Source organism: Periophthalmus magnuspinnatus, chromosome 16 (assembly GCF_009829125.3).
Source record: "Periophthalmus magnuspinnatus isolate fPerMag1 chromosome 16, fPerMag1.2.pri, whole genome shotgun sequence".
NCBI lineage: Eukaryota > Metazoa > Chordata > Actinopteri > Gobiiformes > Gobiidae > Periophthalmus > Periophthalmus magnuspinnatus.
The window spans coordinates 4,445,895-4,455,771 of NC_047141.1; positions in this window are offsets into that span (position 1 = coordinate 4,445,895).

Genomic DNA, 9,877 nt, shown 5'->3' on the forward strand with positions numbered 1-9,877 from the left:
CATGCATTTTTCAGTCCGTTTGTCATCCATGGGTTAAGAATATTTTTCTTATCGTGTACAACAATTTTTGTAATTTTGCAGTTTTTGTCATACAAATTGAGAAACGTTGTCATGAAAGCGTTATAAGCACTATTTAGATCATTTGTATATACATGATTCCAATTTTGTTTTTCAAGGTCTTCTCTGAAGGCCTCCAGAGCCTTACTAGATTTATCTCTCATTAGCATTGCCGTTACATCCTGCGCAAGCTCATCAAAACACAATTTTTCATAGATAATAAATACAGGAACGTGATCGCTCACATCTGCCATAAAGATACCACTGATAATGTAGAGTAAGTCAAGTAAGAGTACAGTAATCAAGTAAGAGTACTGTTACTTCTATATCAATATTACTCGAACAGGACTGAAAGTATGCAGCTAGAATAGTACTCTGAAAAGTACAGAGTGTGTAAGTACTAATGTGTGTTGGTCAGTATTGTATTTGAATAGTTTAGTTCTAACCTGCATGGTGAGATGACACTTGGAGACCACGTGGATGTGGACCAGTCCAGGGCCAGTGCGTCCTACCAGAGCCGGAGCTATATATATATATATATATATATATATATATATATATATATATATATATATATATATATATATATATATATATATATATATATATATATATATATATATATATATATATATATATATATATATACACACACACTCACCTGAAGGATTATTAGGAACTCCATACTAATACGGTGTTTGACCCCCTTTCACCTTCAGAACTGCCTTAATTCTACGTGGCATTGATTCAAGGTGCTGATTCATTCTTTAGAAATGTTGGCCCATATTGATAGGAGCATCTTGCAGTTGATGGAGATTTGTGGGATGCACATCCAGGGCACGACGCTCCCGTTCCACCACATCCCAAAGATGCTCTATCGGGTTGAGATCTGGTGACTGTGGGGGCCATTGTAGTACAGTGAACTCATTGTCATGTTCAAGAAACCAATTTGAAATGATTCAAGCTTTATGACATGGTGCATTATCCTGCTGGAAGTAGCCATCAGAGGATGGGTACATGGTGGTGATTAAGGGATGGACATGGTCAGAAACAATGTTCAGGTAGCCCGTGGCATTTAAACGATGCCCAATTGGCACTGAGGGACCTAAAGTGTGCCAAGAAAACATCCCACACACCATTACACCACCACCACCACCAGCCTGCACAGTGCTAACAAGGCATGATGGATCCATGTTCTCATTCTGTTTACGCCAAATTCTGACTCTACCATTTGAATGTCTCAACAGAAATCGAGACTCATCAGACCAGGCAACATTTTTCCAGTCTTCAACTGTCCAATTTTGGTGAGCTCGTGCAAATTGTAGCCTCTTTTTCCTATTTGTAGTGGAGATGAGTGGTACCCGGTGGGGTCTCCTGCTGATGTAGCCCATCCACCTCAAGGTTGTGCGTGTCGTGGCTTCACAAATGCTTTACTGCATTCCTCGGTTGTAACGAGTGGTTATTTCAGTCAACGTTGCTCTTCTATCAGCTTGAATTACTCGGCCCATTCTCCTCTGACCTCTAGCATCAACAAGGCCTTTTCGTCCACAGGACTGCCACATACTGGATGTTTTTCCCTTTTCACACCATTCTTTGTAAACCCTAGAAATGGTTGTGCGTGAAAATCCCAGTAACTGAGCAGATTGTGAAATACTCAGACCGGCCCGTCTGGCAACAACAACCATGCCACGCTCAAAATTGCTTAAATCACCTTTCTTTCCCATTCTGACATTCAGTTTGGAGTTCAGGAGATTGTCTTGACCAGGACCACACCCCTAAATGCACTGAAGCAACTGCAATGTGATTGGTTGATTAGATAATTGCATTAAGAAGAAATTGAACAGGTGTTCTTAATAATCCTTCAGATGAGTGTATATATATATACTGAGGTACAACACAAAATATGCTACGGCAAGGGGGAGCCAGGACACCAGGTCAGAGAGGAGTGTTGTGGAAATATTACAGTTGTAGATGAAAAGTACTCCATTTACAAAGCTCGGTGAGTTTTGAAATACAGGAAAAAACATTTATTGTTTGTTACGGCAGATACAGACAGGACAGGGCCCAGGCCTGCCCTGGCCACAGACTAGCAGCCTCCTGGCCTCTCCCTTCCCCCTCAGTCTAAGGCCAAGTCTCAACAACCAACCAACAACCAACCCCTGAGCATCTGAACTCTGACTATTTTATACCAGAATGACAATGCTACATACATATTAAAGCAGAGTGACTTTTGTTTCACACCCATATGATAATGAACTTTTACACTTAGACAGGTAGAACAACAGCGAGTTGTGGGATGAAGACCGAGCTTCACACATGTTAATGTCTGGTCTGGGTCTGGCAGACAGACATAGATCAAATGCATTGAAAGCCATATGATAAGAATATTTTCTTCACAACATGAAGATACTTAAATTTCCATCACAATGCCATCTATTTTGTGAAGTGCACCAGTCCCTCCTGCAGCAGAACAACCCCACAACATGATGCTGTCACCCCCGTATTTCTGTCATGATGTCAGTTTCCCTGTCCTCCCGTGCTCTCTCCCCCTCCCCTACCTGTGTGTCTGGAGCTGGGTGGAGTGCCTGACTCCTCCCGTGCACACCTGGGGTGCATCAGCCTAATCACCACCACCTGCTGCTGAGTACAAGAAGGCTTGGCAGTCTACACTCGGTGCCAGACCGTCCGCGTGTAAAACGTGAATGTTTCTTGCTAAGCTTTGTTATATGGTACTTTCCGGCAAATGCTCATTTGGATTTATGCACCCTCCAGATTCCTGCCTCTACTCGCCCAGCTCCTGCCGCCACGTTCCAGTCCCGGTATCGCTTCCAGCTCGTCTTGTCTCCTGCTCGTCTCGTCTCCTGCTCGTCTCGTCTCCTGCTCGTCTCGTCTCCTGCTCGTCTCGTCTCCTGTCCGGTCCTGGTCTCTGGTTTGTCACCCGCTCCCCGCTCTGGTCTTCGTCTGATCCGCCTGCCCTGGTACCGCACCTGCTTCTATCCCCGTCCTGGTCCTGTCCTGCCCGCCTCTACCTGCACCGCACCCGCCTGACCCGTCTCCCGCTCCCCGGTTCCTGTACCTGCTCTTGTGACCTGTTTAAAGACTGCATTTTCACCGCTGTAAATAAACACTGTTAAAACTGCTCTGGTCTGCATCCTTTGGTCCTATCCGCACCGTTGCGACAGAACGGTCTGGCCACTATGGACCAAGCAGGCTCAGATCCGGACCAGACGCGCCGCCTCACGCACTCTCACCCCGAGGCGGTGCTGGGTCAGCATGAACAATCCATTCGGACTCTATTGGAGCTAAATCAGACATTGTCCCAGCAGGTGGCACAGCTTAACCACCAGGTGGCCGCGCTCCTCGTCACCCCGCCTGCTGCAGCCGGAGCGCCGCCACGCCTCCCGGAGCCGAGAGGCACGGATCCGGAGCCGTATGCTGGACAACCTCACCTCTGTCGCGGATTCCTGTTCCAGTGCGAGTTCATGTTCCAGCAATGCCCTTCTCGTTTCAGCTCGGGGGCCACCAAGATCCGATATATATGTGGATTACTCCGGGGCAGAGCTCTCCAGTGGGCAGAGGCGCGCCTAATGAAGACGTCTGTGGATAGCCTGGATTTTAATGAATTTGTGTCCACGTTTAAGCTGGTGTTTGACCACCCGCACTACCAGGACAATGCTGCCTCCCGGTTATTGACTCTCAGCCAGGGCTCCAGGACGGTAGCGGATTATTCCATTGAATTCTGGACACATGCGGCGGAGCTGGACTGGACGGACAGCGCGCTGCGGGCTGTGTTTGTGCGGGGCCTGAACGAGACTTTGAAAGATGAATTGGTTTCCCGGGACGAACCCCCCGACCTGCGGACCCTCATCTCCCTCACTCACCGTATAGACAACCGCCTACGGGCTCGTCGCCGAGAGAGACGCCGGTCACCGGTCCCGCCGGAGCCACGCGCTGCCCCGCCCCCGCCGGATGAGCCCATGCAACTCGACAGGACCCTTGTGTCGGCCGAGGAGCGTCAACGGAGGCGTCGTCTGGCCGGGGCTTGCCTCTACTGCGGTGAGCGCGGACATTATGTGGTCACTTGCCCAGTTCGGCCAAAAGGGGGGGCCCACCAGTAGCACTGGGAGTACTGGTGGGCGAGCAACACATCCTGGACTCTTCTAATAGACTGCGGCTCAGCGCCACCCTGTGCGTTCGCACAGAGACCTTATGCGTTTCCGCCCTTATCGACTCCGGGGCTGAGAGGGACTTTATTGATGCCCAAGTCGCGGAGCAGCTCGGGGTCTACCTGGAGCCCCTCGAACGCCCCTTAAATGCCCAGGGGCTCAATGGACGTTTTCTGGGGCACATCACTCACATCACAGAACCTGTCACCGTGATTCTGTCCGGCAACCACCAAGAGAACCGTCAGTTTCATGTCCTGTCCTCCTCCGCTTCTCCTCTGGTCCTTGGTTACCCCTGGCTACGCGCCCACAACCCTGTTTTCGATTGGGCCAGGGGCGGAGTTTCGGGCTGGAGTCCCGATTGCCACGCCAAGTGCCTTCGGTCCGCCCTCCCTCCGGCCGGGAGGTCCGTTCCTGTCGCTGATCCGTCCCCAGACACCCCCAATCTGTCCTCGGTGCCTGCTGAATATCACGACCTGGGGGAGGTTTTTAGCAAGAGCAAGGCCCTCTCTTTACCGCCCCACCGTCCATATGACTGCGCCATTGACCTCCTGCCGGGTGCCCCACTACCATCTAGCAGGCTATATAACCTGTCTAAACCTGAACGCGAGTCAATGGAGGACTATATCCGTGGGTCCCTGGCTGCCGGAATCATCCGCCCGTCCACTTCACCCGTGGGAGCGGGGTTCTTCTTTGTGGCTAAGAAGGACAAATCCCTGCGGCCTTGCATTGATTACCGGGGTCTGAACAATATAACTGTAAAGAATAAATACCCGCTTCCCTTACTGGACTCGGCATTTACGCCCCTCCACGGTGCGACCATCTTCTCAAAGTTGGATTTGCGGAATGCGTACCACCTGGTGCGCATCAGGGAGGGAGACGAATGGAAGACGGCCTTCAAGACACCCCTGGGACATTTCGAATACTTGGTTATGCCCTTCGGTCTCACCAACGCCCCTGCCGTATTCCAAGCCCTCATCAACGATGTGCTCCGTGATTTCCTTAACCGATTCGTCTTTGTTTACTTGGATGACATCTTGATTTTCTCGCGGTCCCCCCAGGAGCATCATCAGCACGTTCGCCAGGTTCTCCAGCGCCTCCTCGAGAATAAACTGTTCGTGAAAGCTGAGAAATGCGAGTTTCACGCAGAGGAGGTCAGCTTTTTGGGCTTCATTGTGGGGCGGGGCCAAGTAAGAGCTGACCCTGAAAAGATCCAGGCTGTCACTGAGTGGCCCGTTCCTACCAGCCGGAGACAGCTCCAGAGATTTATCGGCTTTGCCAATTTTTATAGACGTTTCATCCGGGATTTTAGTAGGGTTATCTCGCCCTTAACTAAACTCACCTCTCCTGCTTTGCCGTTTGCCTGGTCTCCTGAGGCGCAGACAGCCTTCGAGAAGCTTAAGAGACTATTTACCTCCGCTCCCATCCTGCACCAGCCCGACCCTTCACGGCAATTCATCGTGGAGGTCGACGCCTCCGACTCGGGAGTGGGGGCCGTGCTTTCGCAGAGGTTCGACCCCCACAACCGCCTCTGTCCCTGCGCCTTCTTTTCCCGGCGATTGTCCTCGGCCGAGGTCAATTATGACGTGGGGGATCGGGAGCTCCTTGCCGTAAAGCTGGCCTTGGAGGAGTGGCGCCACTGGCTCGAAGGGGCGGAGCAACCATTCATCGTCTGGACCGACCATAAAAACTTGGAGTACATCCAGTCCGCCAGGCGCCTCAATCCCCGTCAAGCTCGTTGGTCCCTCTTCTTCAGCCGCTTCAACTTTCTCCTCACCTACCGCCCCGGATCTCGGAACGTCAAACCCGATGCCCTCTCCCGCCAGTTCGCCCTGGAGGATAGCCCGGTCACCGCAGAAACAATTATTCCCTCCTCGTGTGTGGTGGCCGCGGTCCATTGGGATATCGAGGACACCGTCCGAGAGGCCCAGACCAACGACCCCGACCCAGGTAACGGCCCTCCAGGTAAACTGTTTGTTCCCGATTCTGTCCGGTCTCAGGTGCTCCAGTGGGTCCATGCCTCCCGTTTCGCCTGCCATCCTGGTGCCGGTCGCTCTCTCTCCCTCCTCAGGAGACGCTTCTGGTGGCCCACGATGGACACAGACACCCGGGCTTATGTCGCCGCCTGCCAGGTATGTGCTCGGGCCAAGGCCTCCCACTCACCCCCTTCTGGTCTCTTGCATCCTCTCCCAGTTCCTCGTCGCCCTTGGTCCCACATCGCCTTGGACTTCGTGACGGGCCTTCCCCCTTCCCAGGGGAACACGGTGGTTCTCACCATTGTGGACCGCTTCTCCAAGGCCGCCCATTTCGTTGCCCTGCCTAAGCTCCCCACAGCCAAAGAAACTGCCGACCAGCTGACCAGTCATGTCTTCCGACTCCACGGCATCCCGGTGGACATCGTGTCCGACAGAGGGACCCAATTCACCTCTCAGGTATGGCGGTCTTTCTGCGACGGTTTGGGGGCCACGGTTAGCCTCACGTCCGGGTTCCATCCACAATCTAATGGGCAGACGGAGCGGGCCAACCAAGACCTGGAGTCGGCCCTACGGTGCACAGCCTCCGCCAACCCCGCGACCTGGAGTACTCACCTGCCCTGGATAGAGTATGCTCACAACTCCCTCGTGAGTTCCGCCACTGGTATGTCCCCCTTCGAGGCATCGCTGGGATATCAACCCCCTCTCTTTCCCACGGAGGAGAGGGACCTCGCCGTCCCGTCTGTTCAGCGCCATCTCCAGCGCTGTCGCCGGATCTGGAAGAAGGCCAGGGCGGCCCTTCTTCGGGCTGGAGCGCGCACTAAGGCGACGGCCGATCGCCACCGTGTCCCGGCGCCCGTATACCAACCTGGCCAGATGGTTTGGCTCTCCGCCAAGACGGTCCCGCTGAAGACGGACTCCCGTAAGCTGTCCCCCCGATTCCTGGGACCGTTTAAGATCATGAGGATCATAAATCCATCGGCGGTGCGCCTCCAGTTACCCCCGTCTCTCCGGATTCATCCGACCTTTCACGTCTCCCAGGTTAAACCAGTCCGGACCAGCGACCTGTGCCCTCCGGCCGATCCCCCACCGCCCGCCCGAGTCATTGACGGCCACCCGGCGTTCACCGTCCGCCGCCTGATTGACGTTCGTCGCCGTGGTAGGGGCCTCCAGTACCTCGTCGATTGGGAGGGTTACGGTCCGGAGGAGCGATCCTGGGTGCCCAGGGCACGCATTCTGGACCCCGACATGGTGAGAGACTTCCACCGCGCTCATCCTGACAAGCCTGGGGGTCCACCAGGAGGTGGACCTTAGGGGGGGGGTACTGTCATGATGTCAGTTTCCCTGTCCTCCCGTGCTCTCTCCCCCTCCCCTACCTGTGTGTCTGGAGCTGGGTGGAGTGCCTGACTCCTCCCGTGCACACCTGGGGTGCATCAGCCTAATCACCACCACCTGCTGCTGAGTACAAGAAGGCTTGGCAGTCTACACTCGGTGCCAGACCGTCCGCGTGTAAAACGTGAATGTTTCTTGCTAAGCTTTGTTATATGGTACTTTCCGGCAAATGCTCATTTGGATTTATGCACCCTCCAGATTCCTGCCTCTACTCGCCCAGCTCCTGCCGCCACGTTCCAGTCCCGGTATCGCTTCCAGCTCGTCTTGTCTCCTGCTCGTCTCGTCTCCTGCTCGTCTCGTCTCCTGCTCGTCTCGTCTCCTGCTCGTCTCGTCTCCTGTCCGGTCCTGGTCTCTGGTTTGTCACCCGCTCCCCGCTCTGGTCTTCGTCTGATCCGCCTGCCCTGGTACCGCACCTGCTTCTATCCCCGTCCTGGTCCTGTCCTGCCCGCCTCTACCTGCACCGCACCCGCCTGACCCGTCTCCCGCTCCCCGGTTCCTGTACCTGCTCTTGTGACCTGTTTAAAGACTGCATTTTCACCGCTGTAAATAAACACTGTTAAAACTGCTCTGGTCTGCATCCTTTGGTCCTATCCGCACCGTTGCGACAATTTCACAGTTAGGATGGTGTTCTCAGACTTGTAAGATTCCTCCTTTTTTCTCCAAATGTAACAATACTCATTATGTTTAAACAATTTTAGTTTTGTCAGACCACAGGACATGTCTCCAAAAATGAAACTTGTTCTTCCTGTGTGCATTTACTAAACTGAAACTGAAACTGCATTTACTAAACTGAAACTGTCTTTTTTTCTTTTAGAGTAGTCTTCTTCCTGCAGAGCCTTTCAGTCCATGTCGGTACAGTCCTCGTTTCACTGTGGATAATGACAAAACTCTTATCAGCTTCAGCAGCATCTTCACAAAGTATTTTGCTTTTGTTCTTGGGTTGATCTGCACATTTTTGACCAAAGCACATTCATGACTTCCCCCCCTCACACATTCATGCTCAGTCCCTAATAATAATGATCTGTTCTCATCTGTTCTTGTCGTCTTCTTAAAATAACAACGTGACAAGATGGAATATGGATTAGTGCAGCATTACCTGCAGTTAATATATCTGAAGTGTGGACAATACACAAATTGCTTAACATTGCTTAAGGGAAAATAACAGCTATGTTCTGGTCATTTTGGTTATGGTCACATTTCTTATCTGTAGCCCCTCTCATCTCAGGAATGTGTGAGGGTCATAAAACATTGTGTCAATCTGACCCTGTTAGACTCTGCTTTAAACACCGCGTAGAACACTACTCACTTGACTCTGCTTTAAATTTTGCTGCACGCTGCCTGTAATCCGAATGTATTGCTACAATTGACAATAAAGATCTACAGAACGATCCCTGTGCCTCTGCACCTGTTTTGTCAGTTTCTGTTCTGTTACATGAAGAAGGGACACACTTAAGAGAATGTATTCACACATCTGAGTGTGTAGCATAAAGAACTGAAGCTGAAAAAAAATCCTTCAGCATTTTTATACTGAGTGTGTGTATCATCCAGTCATGATTAGTCATTTATTTTAACAAATGACAAGTTTATATTAGTCCAAAAACTATAACATATGTGCTATAACACTGGTCTGATTGTAGACAGCAGAGGAGTAAGCCACAAAGTGAAGGTCTTCCCTGACTCTGTGATCAGACAGACAGAATATTCAAAGACTCAAGGTTCATTAAAACACAGGTAGACAGATTTAACTTCGCTTGGACTGGGGTCCAGATCAGCTCTCCCGCCGGTGTTGGTACATTCTCTTATGAAGTAGCTGTTTAGTTTCTCCAGTGTAACGCTCACTGCACTCTTCACTACACTGAATGGAGTAGACACATTACATTGTTTATGGCTTGGGGTTTTGTCCTTACGGTGAACCAATTTTTGCCTTAAAGTTTTTGTGGGTTTGAAAAAGACAGGAATCTCATACTGTCTGAAGATTCTCTGAAGTTTTTCAGACACACCCGCAGTGTAAGGAATGGTAACACCTTTACTTCTGGGTTCAGATTCCCTGTTGTCCTGTTTTTTATCTCTCTCTTTTTATCCCTCTTTTTTTTAAAATCTCTCTTAGATAGATCTATTGAAGGCCCATTTTGGATCTTCACAAGCAGAGAGGGCTTTCTCCACATGTTGCTCCTCCTTCACTTTTCCCTCTGTGTTTGTAGGAACCACTTGAGCTCTGTGGTGTAGTGTCCGGATCACTCCGAGTTTGTGATGCAGTTGATGGTGTGAATCAAACAGCAGGTATTGATCAGT